Source organism: Cibotium barometz, chromosome 2 (assembly GCF_041138505.1).
Source record: "Cibotium barometz isolate CiBa-2024 chromosome 2, ASM4113850v1, whole genome shotgun sequence".
In the NCBI taxonomy this organism is placed as follows: domain Eukaryota; kingdom Viridiplantae; phylum Streptophyta; class Polypodiopsida; order Cyatheales; family Cibotiaceae; genus Cibotium; species Cibotium barometz.
The window spans coordinates 7,251,628-7,269,374 of record NC_141047.1 but is presented as its reverse complement, the minus strand read 5'-3'; the positions used below and the strand labels follow the sequence as shown (position 1 = coordinate 7,269,374).

The following is a 17,747-nucleotide window of genomic DNA, read 5'->3' as shown; positions in this document are numbered from 1 at the left end:
TAGCCAACCCAGGCAGCGCCCAAGCCATGCCGACAGGCGCCCAGGGCCACACTGCCGTGATGCCCAGACCCACGCAGGCTGCACACAGGCGCCGACAGCACTTCAAGCGCCGGCACCAGTTGGCAACGGCAGCAGGTCGACGTCAGCAGGACAGCAGCACGCCGGCGGGTCTAATCCAGGAGGAGAAAAAAAAACAAGGAAAGCCCACGTTTTTTTAGAGCTTTCGTTTTTTTTTAGTTTAAAATTTTATTTTATTTTTAAAGTTTAAAAGACCCCTCCTCCAAGGTTTCAAAGGTGTTTTATTTTTTTTTAAGAACCTAGAATATATATATCCATATATATATATATATATATATTAATATATTTATTTATTTATTTATTTTAAAAAAAACAAAAGCAAAACCTAAAAATAGCTTTTAGGGGCTTTTAGTTTTTGTGGAAATCTTTATAAACCCCCTCAAGTGGACTTCTCGGGTATGGATACCTTGGCTTCAGCTTTAGGCCCCAACATTACTCCGGAACCGTTCAGGGGCGAGCAAAAGCAGCGCACCAAGGAGATCGTGGACATGTGGCTACATAAGTGGCAAGTTCACTTTCAGTTTCATCCATATGATGATGAAAAAAAGATCCAGTTAGCAGCAGGTTTCCTCTCCGACAAAGCTTTGCTTTGGTGGAAGGAACTCAACCCTAAGCCAATGACTTGGGCACAATTCGAAGACGTCTTCAAGAAAGAATTCCTCAAGAAAGAGGATGATTATGATGTTGTTGCCCGGTTTTCAGCTTTGACCATGACCTCGCAGTACCTCACTTATGAGGTCTACCTCCAGAAATTTAGAGACTTGCAGATGAAAGCTACAAAGATGGATCCCACTACTCTTTTGGGGTTTTTCGTAGCTTGTTTACCAGACTCATACCGTTTATAGGTAAAAAATAACAAATGCAAAACATTGGACGAGGCCATTCATTCAACTCGTATCTATGATGATACAATGGTCTCTTCCAAGTCGAAACCCGTTACCGAGCAGGGGAACAAGAATAAAAGAAAGTTCTCCGCACTTATGGCTAACACGACTGAATGAAAGTCTTCGGACCAACCTTCCAAGAATTCCAGTTCGACACCAGCGAAGAAGAAACGACTCCTTAGGGCTTTAAAGCTCAAGAAGGAAGGACGTTGTTTTATCTGCGAAGAAAAAGGACACATACGTAACGAGTGCCCAAAGCAAAAGGATACCAAGACAAACGCAGGACCCAAGCCAAAGGCAGCTAACCAGTTGTCTTTGATAGGTACGTCAATTACTGTACTTTCTCGCCCTAGTACTTGTTCTAATTGTCTGTTCAATTCTAAAGTATTTGGCTTGCATGATCTTCTCCGAGTTTATGGAGAAGTGACTGGCCATAAGATTCACATTCTTCTAGACCCTGGTAGCTCACACAACTTTGTTAACTACAAACTTGTGCAGAAATTGAGTCTTGATACGACACCCAACGATCATACCTATGAGGTACGCCTACCTGCGGGAAGGCAAGTATAGGATCGAAAGGTGGAGATGCTTCCAATCCAGATTCAGGACTACAAAGATACTCTGGAATGCTATGTAATGCATCTAGAAAATGTAGACTTGTTATTAGGCATTGAGTGGTTTAAGACTCTTCAAGTCCAGATAGATTGGTCTAGTCATATTTTTTCTTTTCAGCATAGGGACACCAAGTATAGTATTTTAGGTGATTGTATTCATCCCTCTCAGGGACCTCTTGTAAATACAATTGATTTTGGAAATATAGTGGATTCTTCTTTGTATACCGCTTTCCATTGTGTATTGATTCCACTTTCTTCCTTTCTCACTCCTTCCATGGATATAAATGAATTGAGTGTGTTTGAAAGCAAAGAATTACAGAAGATACTTGATTCATTTCAAGACGTATTTCCTAAGGAACTGCCATCGGGTTTACCACCTGAACGGGCAGTAGATCATCTTATTGACTTGATCCCTGGTGCTCATCTTGTCAGTATTCCACCTTACAGGATAAGCCAAGCTGAGAAAGATAAGTTGGCTAAACAACTCGAAGATTATTTGAGGATGGGCCAGATCCGTCCAAGTAAATCACCTTGGGGTGCACCTGTGTTGCTTAGGAGAAAGAAGGACAACACTTGGAGAATGTGTACAGATTACAAGAGATTGAACAAGCTGACCATATAGAACCGTTATCCTCTCCCTAGATCAGATGACCTGATTGACCGGTTAGCAGGAGCAAAATATTTCACGAAGATAGATTTACGTACTGGCTATCACCAGATACGTATTCATGAAAGGCATGTCGAAAGAACCGCCTTTCGGACTAGGTATGGCCATTACGAGTTTCTTGTATTACCTTTTGGGTTAACCAATGCTCCAGCCACTTTCCAGCAAATGATGAACGATCTTTTTCGTGAACATTTGGAAAAATTTGTGGTGGTGTTCCTGGATGATATTTTGATATATAGTCGTACTCTTGAGGATCATGTCAGACACCTCACGATTGTCTTATCTATTTTAAGAGAGAATCAACTCTATGCTAAGTTAAGTAGATGTGAGTTCTTTATGACCGACATCATTTACTTGGGACACAAGATCACTAGAGATGGATTGAGCATTGACTATGATCGAGTTCAGAAGGTTCTGGACTGGCCTATACCGGGAACAGTGAAACAACTTCGTTCTTTTCTCGGTTTTGTTATTTTTCTTCGAAAATCGGTACGAGAGTACTCTCAGCTCACACTACCGATGACCGACTTATTGAAAGGTCATGGACGTAAGTCAAATCAGCCTATCACTTGGAATAACGATTTGGATATGGCCTTCAGACTCTTGAAGGATAAAGTCAAGGAAGTTCCTATCTTAGTCTTACCCGATCCTAGTCGGCCTTATGTTCTTGAAACTAATGCCAGTGACTATGCTATCGGAGCTACACTATTTCAAGATGGTAGACCGGTTGCTTTTGAAAGTAAAAAGCTAGACGACACTCAATCTTGTTGGCCAACCCTTGAGAAGGAGCTTTATGCTGTGATTCATGCTCTCAAAGTTTGGAGACATTATTTATATGGCTCCAAGTTTGTGGTATTGACTGATCATCAGTCAATCAAGTATGTGTGTGATGCGGATGATTTGAGAGGAAGAAAAGCTCATTGGGCGGAGTTAATGCAAGATTTTGATTTTGAGATCCGTTATCGGAAAGGGTCCATGAATAGTGTTGCAGATGCGCTTAGTCGAATTAGAGAGGTGAATACTTTGTCGTACACCGAGATTTCTACTGACTTATTTCAATCATTGAGAGGGCTTTGCAAGACTGATAGTTATTTTGGTCCATTTTGGCAGAAGATCCAGGACGGGAGCTCATTGATTGACCAAGACTCGATGACTGAGCAGTCTACCATTCAGGCTGCAGGAGGCCAGTGGATGATTCGGAATGGTTTACTATTCCGTAATGACAAAATTTGTGTACCACAGATCCCGGACATAAGGTCCAAGATTCTTAAGGAGTGTCATGACGCCTCTTCTGCTGGACACCCTAGGGTACACAGGACAATATCATTAGTGAAACACACTTTTTATTGGCCAAAGATGAAAGGGTATGTAGAAGATTATGTTCTCAAGTGTCAAATTTGTCAGGCAAATAAAGCTGAACGCTTTAGACAGAGACTAGGTTGTTGCATCCTTTGCAAATCCCAGGTAATAAATGGGAAAGTATTTCCATGGATTTTATTACCGGATTGCCAAGAACACATCAAGGCCACGATTCTATTTGGGTTGTGGTAGATCGCTTGACAAAAATGGCTAGACTTTTACCGACCCGGAAGACTATTACAGCTACGCAATTAGCACGGCAGTTTATCGAGCAATTGTTTAGACTGTACGGGTTACCGCAGGACATAGTCAGTGATAGGGACTCTAAGTTTACGAGTGATTTTTGGAAACTTGTTTTTGAGAAGTTGGAAACAACTTTGAATTTGAGTTCCTCTGATCATCCTCAATCTGATGGCCAGACTGAAAGAGTGAATCAGATTTTGGAGGATATGCTTCGAGCATATGTATCCAAAAGACAGAGTTCATGGGAGGATTATCTTCCTATGTTAGAATTTGCATATAACAGTACTAAGCATAAAAGTACAGGGTTTAGTCCTTTCATGCTTATGTATGGTTTTCAACCTAGATCACCTGTTACAGTAGGATTCTCAGGACTTCAGCATGATGCACACGTAATTTCTTGCAAGATATGCAGCAAATGTTACAAGTTACAAAGGAATCTGTTAGAAGTGCTCAAGACCGAGACAGGTTTTATCCTAATAGACATCATTCACCCAGAGAGTTCTCTGAAGGAACGATGGTGTGTTTGCGAATTCCGAAAGATTCCGAGACTTTACGGACAGGTAGATCTCCGAAATTATCTCCTAGATACTGTGGACCATTTCGTATTACACGACGGATTGGTTCAGTTGCATATGAATTGGATTTGCCTTCTCATGTGAAAGTTCATCCTGTATTTCATGTCAGTAGACTTAAGGAAGTACTGGGTGGAGCAAATCGGTTAGTTACTCCTCAAGAAATTATAGATGTCGAGGACATGACATTTGTTCCGCACGAACCTGAAAAGATTCTTGGATTTCGTGAACGAAGATTACGTAATACGCTTATCACGGAATACAAGATCAAGTGGAAGGATCGTGTTGAGAAGGACGCTACATGGGAGACATTGACTGCTCTTCAGAGAGATTACCCTGGCTTTTTAGTGAGCTTAGGGGTGAGCTCTTAGAGGAAGGGGAGTATGTCATGTGCACAGTGTGTATCTACCGTGCGCTACACGCACGCAAGACTAGTTTCGAGGCTTGGGAAAGCTTGGAACTAGGCAGGCTGATTGACGAGCTGAGTTAGGGATATACTAACGGACGGGCACCCAAGTATGGATGGGCGGGCGTCCCAAGTGTGGACGCCCGATGAGCGGCCAAGAGCCTATAAAAGGGTGGCCAAGGTTAGTTATTGGGATATAGAGAGTCTCGCGAGTTTGTGAGAGCTCTATGGTCTTGGAGCCTGGATCTAGTGCAGACAGCCGAGGGGGCAGCAATCTCGAGGCCCGCGAGGGCAGCTTCGTGACGGTATGGGACGTCGCGAGGAGGAGATTGGTCGGTACGTCATCCTAGTTAGCTCAGCTCGTGGCTAGGTGGGGACAGCCAAGATTGTGGGCTCGCCCACGGCTGTCATGATTGGGAGGTGAGTCAGGCCTGCACCCCCTTGATTGTTTATTCGTTTGTTTGCAGGATTCGAGTTTCGTACCAAGAACGATCACGAGGAGATCCGAGGGGATTTGACAATTTGGCCACCCAAATGGTCCACCCTTGCTTTCTCACTATTGTTAGAAGTCATCCCCTGTCCTATACATATACACCAAGGCCTCTGCTGTGGGTGTGCCCGCCCGTATTAGGTGTTTTCTCATTTTTCCCCTCTTCATATTTTTTCCCCATTTTTCCATGGCTTGGGTGGCTGCCCTGTGATGACAGGAGGACCCAATTGCTGGCCGACTGCATCAGTATGCATGTGTTCACACATCAGATGCAGGCCAACACCTTTTCTGCTGGCCGACTGTTCACATATGCTGGTCGTGGGTTTTCTTGTCCTGTCGGCTGTCCTTGATGCAGGCCGACTGCATGTTTGGAGCCATATAAAATGGCCCCATTGCCCCCATGCCATTGTATCATGTTTTCGGGATTTTCTTGTGTATATAGAGCAGAGTTACACGCCTCTCTCTCTCTCTCTCTCTCTCTCTCTCTCTCTCTCTCTCTCTCTCTCTCTCTCTCTCTCTGCTGTGTTTTTTCTGCAGTGCACTTGCTCTTGTATTCTCAGATTTTGTCATCATCTCCGCTGCATATTCTGACATGGTATCAGAGCTTTAGGCTCTTGATAGTTCTTGGGAATTGTGTGAGCGAGGGGGACTGTTGTGTTGTTGATTGGTGGACTGTTTTGGACTGTTCGGGAAGAGAAGCAAGAGAAAGGCGAGCTGATTTGCTGGACAGCCACTTGCAGGTTTAAGTTCTTCTTTGTTCCCACCCACCCACCCTTTTCAGTTACATCCCCGCAATGGCAGATCTGCTTGAGATGGCTGAGAGACATGTGAAGATCCCGACACTACCCACGTGGGTTCCCTGCACTTTCCTAAAGACTTTGGTCGCAAAGGATCGCGACAATTAAAGATTTCAACCTTGTGTACACTTCCATCGTGAAGACTTCTATTGTCATCAACTCTATTTGCAATTAGTAAGCTCACATGACCAATTATGGTAGCAAGTAGCGAGAGGGAAGGGCAAGACCCCGTTTTCACATACATTGTGTAGTGTTCTCTTGTCTTGCATGCTCTCCTAAAGATTGTTTCCTCTTTCACTTCCATCATGAAAGGCGATCACCACGAACACAAGCTATCTTTACACTTAAAACATTATGGACAGCCATATAATTAATTTCACATGCGGAAGCTCTGGGAGTCTTCTTCAACCCTAAGCACTGCATAGAAACACTTAATGCAAGAACAATCAACATAGACAGAGAAGAGAGAGAGAGAGAGAGAGAGAGAGAAAGCGAGAGAGAGAGAGAGAGAGAGAGAGAGAGAGAGAGAGAGAGAGAGTAATGGTCGTATATGTTAACAATCCTAATATGGGATTGATCATGGTGATAGACACAAGATTAAGCATAAGATTAAGGTGGATTAAACCACACAAGAAACTCCATGACTAGAGAGAGAGAGAGAGAGATTGCACACTCAACACAATATCTCTATTGCATATCACAATGAACCATACAATGATATAGGCCTTCTAGCCTTATCCCACTTTACACAGCATCATGCCATGTCACACTCCCTTTTCCATATTCTTTTATGTGGCTCTCAACATTCACACACCACACAATATCATATGTGGCATTCTTATCTTACCACAATATCTTGCATCTCTAGGGTACTTACACACATTCACGCATACACCATGATTACATCTCTCAACACCCCCTCTTAACCGAGGTATTCTCAATCACCTATCACCCACTCGACAATAGGCATTGTGCCTTTCTACACTCCCGCTCAATGCTATCAGAGTGTTACATCACATTGTGCTACCGCAGGAACATACACACCATCCACTTTTGAGTCTCAACTCGGGTAGGACTACACCCTCCACTTTGAGCACCTATTTTTGCTGAGGCTAGGAACCTAGTTCCATTTTTAGCACCATACATCTCTTTTGAGATTTTCGCCTCAAGTAGGAGAACCTGTCACCATTTGGCCACCCGAATGGTTCACTCTTGCTTTCACACTATGTACATATTGGATTGGTGTCCATGGCTTATGGAATATGCCTATGCAGGTGATTGACACGTGTCATGCTGTATAGTTGGATATGATATTCCGCTGGGACTTGATGTTATCATGCCCGGAATATCTGGAGGACTTGGCTTTCCGCTGGGACTTGTGCCTTTGTGTACATGCCCGGAAACGCCTGGAGGACTTGGCTTTCCGCTGGGACTTGTGTCTTTGTGTACATGCCCGGAAACGCCTGGAGGATTGGCTTTCCACTGGGTCTGGTATCGCATATACTTGCCTGGAAACGCCTGGTCTTATATGGTTTCATGAACGGAAATTGCTCATGCCAATGCTGCATTGCATAGCATCTTTATGTGCTTGCTTGCAATTGAAATTGCGTGCTGTTTTCATGCTTGCTTGACCAATGTGTAGTTCCGGGTAAGGGGACGCCCGCCCGTGAACCGTGCGTGTGAAACTGTCTGCTGACATGGTTGTGTGGCATGTGAACAGGTGGTAAGTATTACCCAATCTAGGCTCAAATAGCCCTTAGGACTTAGCCAATATTTATAAGTGAGTGCGTTCCCACTTCATTAAAGTTTGGGCGCCCAAAAGTCACTTATAAATTATGACCGCTTCCAAGTTCACACTCACTGAAGTCCCGAGGCGGACAAGACTCAATGTCCAGGACCTGATCCTCCCTTTTTACTCATAAATGGGCATCTCCCCATGTCCCTTCACCTGATTGGACCCCAATTCACTTACTTATTAAGAGAAATTCGTGTTTTCTCTTCATGAGGATTTTTGGAGGCTGAAAACTCTGTTTTTCCACCATTTCTCTCCATTTCCAAGCTCTCCATAGCCATACCCAACTTGCTAAGGTGTTTTCCAAGCTTCCAAGAGTGTTTCCAAGTGCTAATCACTCTCCTACTCACTCCCAATGACTGAAATTCAGCAAAACAGCTCTCATTTTTGCTGTAATTTCTAGTCTTTTTGCTGAAAACCCTAATTTCAGCCTTCCTTTCTCAAGTTGAACCATAGGGGAAGCTTTCCTAAGGTTCCCTTCATCCTCTTGAAGACTTTTGTCGCGAAGGATTGCGGCAAATCGAAGATATCAACACTTCTAAAGCTTCCAACGCGAAGGCTTCCGCTTGCAACAACTTCTATGAAGACTGGTAAGGTAATTGGACAATGTATTGTCATTACTTACTCAGTAGAAGGGCAGGACTCCTTGTTTAGCCGCCCTGTGTAGTATTTCTCTTGTCCTATGTGCTCTTGAAGATGCTGCTACCTTGCTTGGTAGAACATAGAGCCAATGGTAGAGAATATGGGCACTGAAGTCGGGCCGGGCATCAAGGCAGCTCCTTGGTGATCTACATCGACATACCATTGTTTTCTAAATGCTGAATTTCATATGCATTGGCATGGAGGATTTGGCAATGGATGCCCGTGAAACTATGTATTGAATTTCTCCAAAAGTAATACAATTTACTCAAGGGAGGGGTCGGCCGTTCCGGCTCAGTGTGTGCCTCTTGTCAATTCAGCAATTTACTTCTTGTATTTGAGCAAGTGTCCTTCAAATCTTAGTGTATTTAAGTGTATTGATTAGCCTTGTGTTCAACCAAGTTACATTGGTATCAGAGCATACGGTTCTCTTTCACTTCTATCGTGAGAGACGATCACCGTGAACACTAGCTATCTCTACACTTAGAACATTATGGACAGCCATACAATGAATGTTGGAGATGCTAATACAAGAGGCAGGGACAATGAAATGCATGCCTCCAATGCTTTACAGGATGAGCAAACTCATGTGGTGCACGATAGGCAACATGAATATGTGGGACAGCCGTCCCACGGCAAAGAGAAGATACAAGAAGAAGAGTCCATAGTTTTGAGGGCTGAACTTACTCGTATGCAAGCTCTTCTCCATGCACAACAAGAAGAATTGAATCTCTATCGCCGCGAGGATCCATTGGTACATGACCGTTTGAAGGCCAAGAAAGCTGAATCTTATATGGATCATGCACTGGCAACGATTGCTCAAGAGTTGCACATGCAACCGAGGGATGCAGCACGTGCATACTTGGCTCGTACCGAGGATGCCTATGCAGAAAAGGCAACCATCCCACATGTCTTGGAATCCCCACAAGTATCCGAACGAGAACTTATGTCTAAGAGGATGAACCTCCATGCGATGGGAGAGGAACAATCAGTGACTTCACGCCATGCAGGAATACCTCATGTAGCCCGTGAAGGATACAATGTTTATGGCAGTGGTCCAAATGTATGTCAAATGTCATTGTCGGCTGAAAATGTACATGCACAACACATGCAACATGGGCTGCAATTTTCTGTTGGTGCAGGTATTCCGCGTATCTCTCATGCCACTCATGCCTTCGAGTGTGCTCGTGAGGGAAAAGTTATGGCTGAAAATGTATCAATGCATGTTGAGGGGCCAGCCATGCCTCGTGCTTACAGGGCACATGTATCTATGCCTTATGCATCACCTTCTGGTCCAAAAATGATGCCAGTCACAGGAGCTATCCCAATGGACAAACATGGGGGAAAACATGTTGAGATGCACACACATGCATCAAAGTCTCGTGACTTCAAAGCCGGAGACAAATCTGTGAAGTTTGACACATATCATGGAGAATATGATGCATCAAAGGCACTTGCTTTTATTGCCCAGTTTGATATTGCTTTCAATGATGAGGATTTCACTCAGAAATCCATGATCCGGCATGTAAGCATGTTCATGAAAGGCACTGCTGCCCATTGGTGGCTCACGGAGAAGCTCTCACCGAATCCTGTTAGATCATGGAAAGAGTTCAAGGAGAGGTTCTATGCTCAATTCTTGCCTCCCAATGCATTGAATGAGATAACAATGAAGTGGGATTGGGTAAAGCAAAATGAGGGGGAATCGGTAAATGCATATGTACAAAAGTTTTGGAAAGTGCTCTTGGAGGTGTCTCCATTTATGCGTGTCACCGAGGCGGAAAGGAAGAGAAGGTTTCAATCGGGATTGCAACCCGTGTACAAAGCGGGATTACAAATGTATCCTGGTCATACCTTACACCAATTAATCGCAGCCGCCACCGCCACCGAGCAATTGGAACTCAAATTGAGTCGATCCAATAAGGCTAAACCCTCATTTCAAGGCAAAGAGAGGACTGTCCAAAACCTGCAAAATGATGGACAGCCACCTAAAAGGGACCAAAACCAAGCCAAATCAGGTCCAAAAGCTGAAAATAAGTTTGCTGAAAAGCGCTCTTATAAGCCGGCAAACTTTGGTCTTAGTGCTGAGAAGAAGGAGCAATATATGCGTGAAGGCAAATGCTTTACTTGTGGCAGCACTGAGCACATGGCAAAAGCATGCCCAAATAAGAAGAACAAAGCTGAAAATGCTAATGTACCGAAGCCTAATGTGCATATGGTTCCGGATGTGCAAGGCAACACTTCACATGATAGCAAAGATAGGGTTGTATGTAAAGCTTGGGGACAGCTCAAAGATCAGCCCGCTTTGTTCATGTTTGATGATTGTGCATCTGAAAATTTCATATCCACTCAGATGGCAGCTGCTTTGGGTATTGAAGTGGAGGACATGGGTCCTCAAATTGAAGCAGGGGCTGCCTTTATTGGTAGAGAAGTGCAGGTCATGCCTATTTTTGGCAAGTTGCGCATACACATTCAAGACTATGTGGATCATGAGGATTTTCTTGTGGCGCCTTTGAATGGCTGTGATATATTGCTTGGAAAGCCTTGCCATACACGTATTGATCCTTGCAAGGCTTACAAGACTAACAGGATCACCTTCATGCATAAAGGCCGAGAACATGTAATTGATGCTGGTGAAGAGGGTGATACCATTCCCCTTGTATCTCATGTACAAATTAAGAAAGTAATGAAAAAGAGTATTTTTGCGTACTTGATTTTTGTACGAGATCATGTTGAGAAAAATAATGTACATGTAAACACTCTTAGTAATGATAGGCTGAAATTTTTGCAAGAGCACAATGATTGTTTTGCTGATGAGTTACCAAATGAGTTACCACCTCTACGACCGGAAGATCATCGCATTGATCTTGTGCCGGGTAGCTCACCGCCTAATAGGCCAGCCTATCGTGTAAGTGCATCCCAAAAAGAGGAGATCATGAAGCAAGTAAATGAGCTTCTTGAGAAGGGTTTGGTTCAACCAAGCTCTTCCCCATATTGTTCACCCGTCCTCTTAGTTCAAAAGAAAGATGGATCCTTTCGTATGTGTGTGGATTATAGAGCTTTGAATAAGCTTACCATCAAGAATAGGTTTCCGATTCCACGCATAGACGACATCCTTGACAAGTTGGATGAATCGGCATGCTTTAGCCGAATTGATCTCAAGAGTGGATATCATCAAGTGCGTGTAGTGCCTGAGGATGTACACAAAACTGCTTTCAGGACAGGATTTGGGCTTTATGAGTATCTTGCTATGCCTTTTGGTCTTACAAATGCCCCGGCTACATTCAATAGAATGATGGATCGCATATTCCGTGGGTACAGGAAATTTACAGGTGTCTTCTTTGATGACATCCTAGTCTTCTCAAAGACCGAAGAAGAGCATAAAGCTCATTTGGCTATTGTTTTTGAAGAGCTCCATAAGCATAAACTCTTCATAAATGCAAAGAAGAGTGAGTTCTTCTTGTCAGAGATACATTATCTTGGTGCCGTGTTCAAATGGACTAATGTAGAGAGAGATGCATTCCTCAAATTGAAAGATGCAACTACTCATGGTCCAGTGTTGATCGTTCCGGATTTGCAAAAGCCTTTTTGTGTGGAATGTGATGCATCTGGAAATTGCATAGGGGCTATCCTTAATCAAGAGGGACATGCCGTGGCTTATGAGAGTCGTAGATTGCATGATGCAGAGCTATCTCTTGGCATTTATGAGAAAGAGCTCTTGGCTGTAATTCATGCACTTACTATATGGAAACATTACCTTCTTGGGACTGATTTCACTGTGAAGACAGATCACCAGAGTTTGAGGTATTTTCTTACTCAAACTAAGTTGTCAGAGAAGCATATGAGGATGGCCAATTTCCTCTCTATGTTTCATTTTCAGATCTTGCACACCCCGGGAAAGAAGAATGTAGTGGTCGATGCATTGTCACGAAAGCCGTATGTAGCAGCTATCTCGGTTGCCTCTCATGGGGACTTGTCTACCATGCGTGATTTGTATCATACGGATGCTGATTTTGCCACTATTTGGGCTGATTTGATGGCTGGTCATGCACATGCCTCATATGTGATCAAAGAGGGTTATCTCATGAAAGATAATTGCCTATGTGTGGTGTCTGACATGAGGCAAAAGGTTTTGGATGAGTGCCATGCTCCTCCATATGCTGGTCATAGAGGCATAATGCCTACTACGCACATGATTGAGCGGTATTTCTTTTGGCCAGGTATGCGGAAGGACAGAGAGGCACATGTACGTGCATGTATCACCTGTCAAAAGGTCAAATTTGATAGGCAAAAGGCACCAAGTTTGCTTCAGCCATTGCCTATTCCCACGCAGCCAAGGGAAAGTATTACAATGGATTTCATTATGGACTTGCCACGTACCCAACAGGGTAATGATGCAATTTGGACAATTGTGGACAGGTTTAGCAAGCAAGCTCATTCCTTGCCGGTCAAAAAGACCATCAAAGCTGAGCATATGGTTAAAATATATCTTGCACAAGTGTTCAAACATCATGGAATGCCGAAGTCCATTGTGGGGGATAGAGATCCCAGGACTACATGTCTCTTTTGGCGGGCCTTATTTGATAATATGGGCACCAAATTGGACTTCTCATCAGCTTATCACCCTCAAACGGATGGGCAAAGTGAGGCTGCAAATTCAGCCGTGTTGGATCTCTTGAAATGTTATGTGTCGGATCAGAAGTCTTCTTGGGAGAAGTACTTACCGCTTGTGGAATTTGCATACAACAACACGGTGCATGCATCTACGGGAAAGGCCCCGTTTGAGATTGTTTATGGTAAGGTGGTTTTGCCACCCATCCTTCGCACAAAGGATGAGATATTTGCAGCTGATGAGTATGTAAGAGACTTGGATATTGCTTTTTCTCAGGTGCGGACAGTCATTGCAAGGTCACAAGACAAGCATAAAAAGGCTGCCGACAAGCATAGAAGGCAATTGGATGTTAAAGAGAATGATTGGGTATTGCTGAAATTTGAGAAAGCAATACTTGCAAAGAGGCCTGGCAAAGAGGGTGCATATCCTAAGCTTGCAACCAGGTACTATGGGCCTTTTCGAGTGATCGAGAAGATCAATGAAGTGGCTTTCAGATTGGCATTACCTAGTCATTGGCACATACACAATGCTTTTCATGTGAGTCTCCTTCGCAAGTATGTAGGGCCGGAGCCCAATAAAATGGTCATTGAGGATCCACCAGAAGTGGATGAGCTTGAGGAGATCTTGCAGCCAGAGCAGATTGTGTATCACAAGGAACGCAAGCTTGCTGGAGGCAAAGTTGTGAGGCGTTACCTTGTGAAGTTTAAGAACTATCTTCCCATTGATGCTAAATGGGTAGATGAAGAGTTCTTCAAAGATTGCCCGCATGTGCTTCAGACATATTTGGATGCATTTCAGTTGCGGACAGCTGTTTAGAAGCGGGGGGGAATGTCACCATTTGGCCACCCGAATGGTTCACTCTTGCTTTCACACTATGTACATATTGGATTGGTATCCATGGCTTATGGAATATGCCTATGCAGGTGATTGACACGTGTCATGCTATATAGTTGGATATGATATTCCGCTGGGACTTGATGTTATCATGCCCGGAATATCTGGAGGACTTGGCTTTCCGCTGGGACTTGTGCCTTTGTGTACATGCCCGGAAACGCCTGGAGGACTTGGCTTTCCGCTGGGACTTGTGTCTTTGTGTACATGCCCGGAAACGCCTGGAGGATTGGCTTTCCACTGGGTCTGGTATCGCATATACTTGCCTGGAAACGCCTGGTCTTATATGGTTTCATGAACGGAAATTGCTCATGCCAATGCTGCATTGCATAGCATCTTTATGTGCTTGCTTGCAATTGAAATTGCGTGCTGTTTTCATGCTTGCTTGACCAATGTGTAGTTCCGGGTAAGGGGACGCCCGCCCGTGAACCGTGCGTGTGAAACTGTCTGCTGACATGGTTGTGTGGCATGTGAACAGGTGGTAAGTATTACCCAATCTAGGCTCAAATAGCCCTTAGGACTTAGCCAATATTTATAAGTGAGTGCGTTCCCACTTCATTAAAGTTTGGGCGCCCAAAAGTCACTTATAAATTATGACCGCTTTCAAGTTCACACTCACTGAAGTCCCGAGGCGGACAAGACTCAATGTCCAGGACCTGATCCTCCCTTTTTACTCATAAATGGGCATCTCCCCATGTCCCTTCACCTGATTGGACCCCAATTCACTTACTTATTAAGAGAAATTCGTGTTTTCTCTTCATGAGGATTTTTGGAGGCTGAAAACTCTGTTTTTCCACCATTTCTCTCCATTTCCAAGCTCTCCATAGCCATACCCAACTTGCTAGGGTGTTTTCCAAGCTTCCAAGAGTGTTTCCAAGTGCTAATCACTCTCCTACTCACTCCCAATGACTGAAATTCAGCAAAACAGCTCTCATTTTTGCTGTAATTTCTGGTCTTTTTGCTGAAAACCCTAATTTTAGCCTTCCTTTCTCAAGTTGAACCATAGGGGAAGCTTTCCCAGGGTTCCCTTCATCCTCTTGAAGACTTTTGTCGCGAAGGATTGCGGCAAATCGAAGATATCAACACTTCTAAAGCTTCCAACGCGAAGGCTTCCGCTTGCAACAACTTCTATGAAGACTGGTAAGGTAATTGGACAATGTATTGTCATTACTTACTCAGTAGAAGGGCAGGACTCCTTGTTTAGCCGCCCTGTGTAGTATTTCTCTTGTCCTATGTGCTCTTGAAGATGTTGCTACCTTGCTTGGTAGAACATAGAGCCAATGGTAGAGAATATGGGCACTGAAGTCGGGCCGGGCATCAAGGCAGCTCCTTGGTGATCTACATCAACATACCATTGTTTTCTAAATGCTGAATTTCATATGCATTGGCATGGAGGATTTGGCAATGGATGCCCGTGAAACTATGTATTGAATTTCTCCAAAAGTAATACAATTTACTCAAGGGAGGGGTCGGCCGTTCCGGCTCAGTGTGTGCCTCTTGTCAATTCAGCAATTTACTTCTTGTATTTGAGCAAGTGTCCTTCAAATCTTAGTGTATTTAAGTGTATTGATTAGCCTTGTGTTCAACCAAGTTACAGAACCCTCATGCACTGGGTGAATACAAATTCTTGTTTTGAGTTTTTAATTGCTCGGGTACGGTTACCCTCATCAACTGGACACGCTGGCTAGATAGCCCTAGGCGCCTGCCCGCCTGTAGCTGCCGGTAGCCCAACTCCAACACCCGCCACATGCCCACTCGCCAGCGTGTCCACCTCTCACACGCGTGCTCTCTCTCTCTCTCACTCGCGTTCAACCAAAAAGCATCGTGCTTTTCGTTTCTGTTTTCTCTCTGCAGTTCGTGCGACTGCACAAACATCATGCCTCTTCTTTGCAAAGCAAACGACCCTACCATCTACCTTCCCCATCAACATGGGTTTCTTTGATGAAAAAACACATACTATTCTGAAAACAACAGTATGCACAGAAAAAACAGCAAGCTTTTTTTTAACACATACCTTTCTTCGACCTCATCTTCTCTACCTACCGACTTGCTCGTTCACGAGACTGGCTCTGATACCACTGTCAAATCCCCACCGGATCTCCTCGTGATCGTTCCTAGTACGAGACTCGAAACCTGCAAACAAACAAACAAACAACAAGGGGGTGCAGGCCTGACTCACCTCCCAACCATGACAGCCGTGAGCAAGCCCACAGTCGTGGTTGTCCCCACCGAGCCACGAGCTGAGCTAACTAGGTTGACGTACCGACCAATCTCCTCCTCACGACATCTCATACCGCCACGAAGCTACCCTCGCGGGCCTCGGCCTCGGCTGCATAAAGCAGTTGCACGTCTGCACTAGATCCAGGCTCCAAGACCATAGAGCTCTCACAAACTTGCGAGACTCTCTATATCCCAATAACTAACCATGGCCACCCTTTTATAGGCTCTTTGCCGATCATCGGGCGTCCACACTTGGATGCTCGCCCATCCATACTTGGGTGCCCGCCCGTTAGTCTATCCCTAACTCAGCTCGTCAATCAGCCTGCCTAGCTCCAAGCTTCCCCAAACCTCGAAGCTAGTCTTGCGTGCGTGTAGCACACGGTAGATACACACTGTGCACATGACAACCCTCCTGCTCTTTAGTCACGCTGCTCTGCAACTTTCTCTGCTTCATTGCTCCACGGCTATGTTGAGAACGTTTTCGCTATGGGAACCTCCACAAGTTACCTTTCAAACTTATGAAGCAATCAAATGGCTGAGCCAACTTCTGTTGTAGCCGTGAATTACAGTCGCCTACATTGCTTACTTGTTACAGCCTTTTCTCTCCTTTTTGCTTTGTGTGTGTGATGCAAGTCTTGACGTTCATGTTAAAAAGCTTCTTTACTCCTCGCTCTCACAATGCACTATTGTCAATGCTGATGACCCATACCTTCTCTTTTAATTGAGTCTCAGATGTGTTTTCGCCATGGACAGCGTGCTCTCTACAGCAATATTTTCTTTCTTTTTGTTTGTCTCTTATATAGACCAACTGAGTGTCTTTACACCACCTTCATTGCTCCACGGCTATGCTGAGAACGTTTTCGCTATGGGAACCTCCACAAGTTACCTTTCAAACTTATGAAGCAATCAAATGGCTGAGCCAACTTCTGTTGTAGCCGTGAATTACAGTCACCTACATTGCTTACTTGTTACAGCCTTTTCTCTCCTTTTTGCTTTATGTGTGTGATGCAAATCTTCACGTTGATGTTACAAAGCTTCTTTACTCCTCCTCGCTCTCACAAATTACACTGCACTATTGTCAATGCTGATGACCCATGCCTTCTCTTTTAATTGAGTCTCAGATGTGTTTTCGTCGTGGACAGCTTGCTCTCTACAGCAATATTTTCTTTTTTTTTTGTTTTTCTCTTCTATAGACCAACTGAGTGTCTTTACACCACCTACTACCTTCAAGCTCAATGTTTTCTTTCTCTTGCTGTGAACTTGCTTCCGACTGTGAGCTCCTTACTAAGCTTAAAGCTCCACAGTTCACTTTCTAGAAACCCACCTCCTCCTTGAGGTTTCTGTGATGCAAGGTGGTTCCAAACGTTATGTACTGTACGGATCCGTACGTACTGTACGTTGTTTGGTACGGGAAAAATTTTTAAGGTACGTAAAAATACGTACCATTGGTAAAAATACATAAAAATACATAAAATCTCAGAAATTT

At 44.1% G+C, this 17,747-nt stretch overlaps 1 protein-coding gene across 1 annotated transcript in view; it reads right to left on the bottom strand.

The window, feature by feature from the left end:
• Nucleotides 1-17,747, bottom strand: part of LOC147640596 (Transport protein particle (TRAPP) component) — a 66,374-nt gene that overhangs the window by 2,809 nt on the left and 45,818 nt on the right. The window lies entirely within an intron of this gene.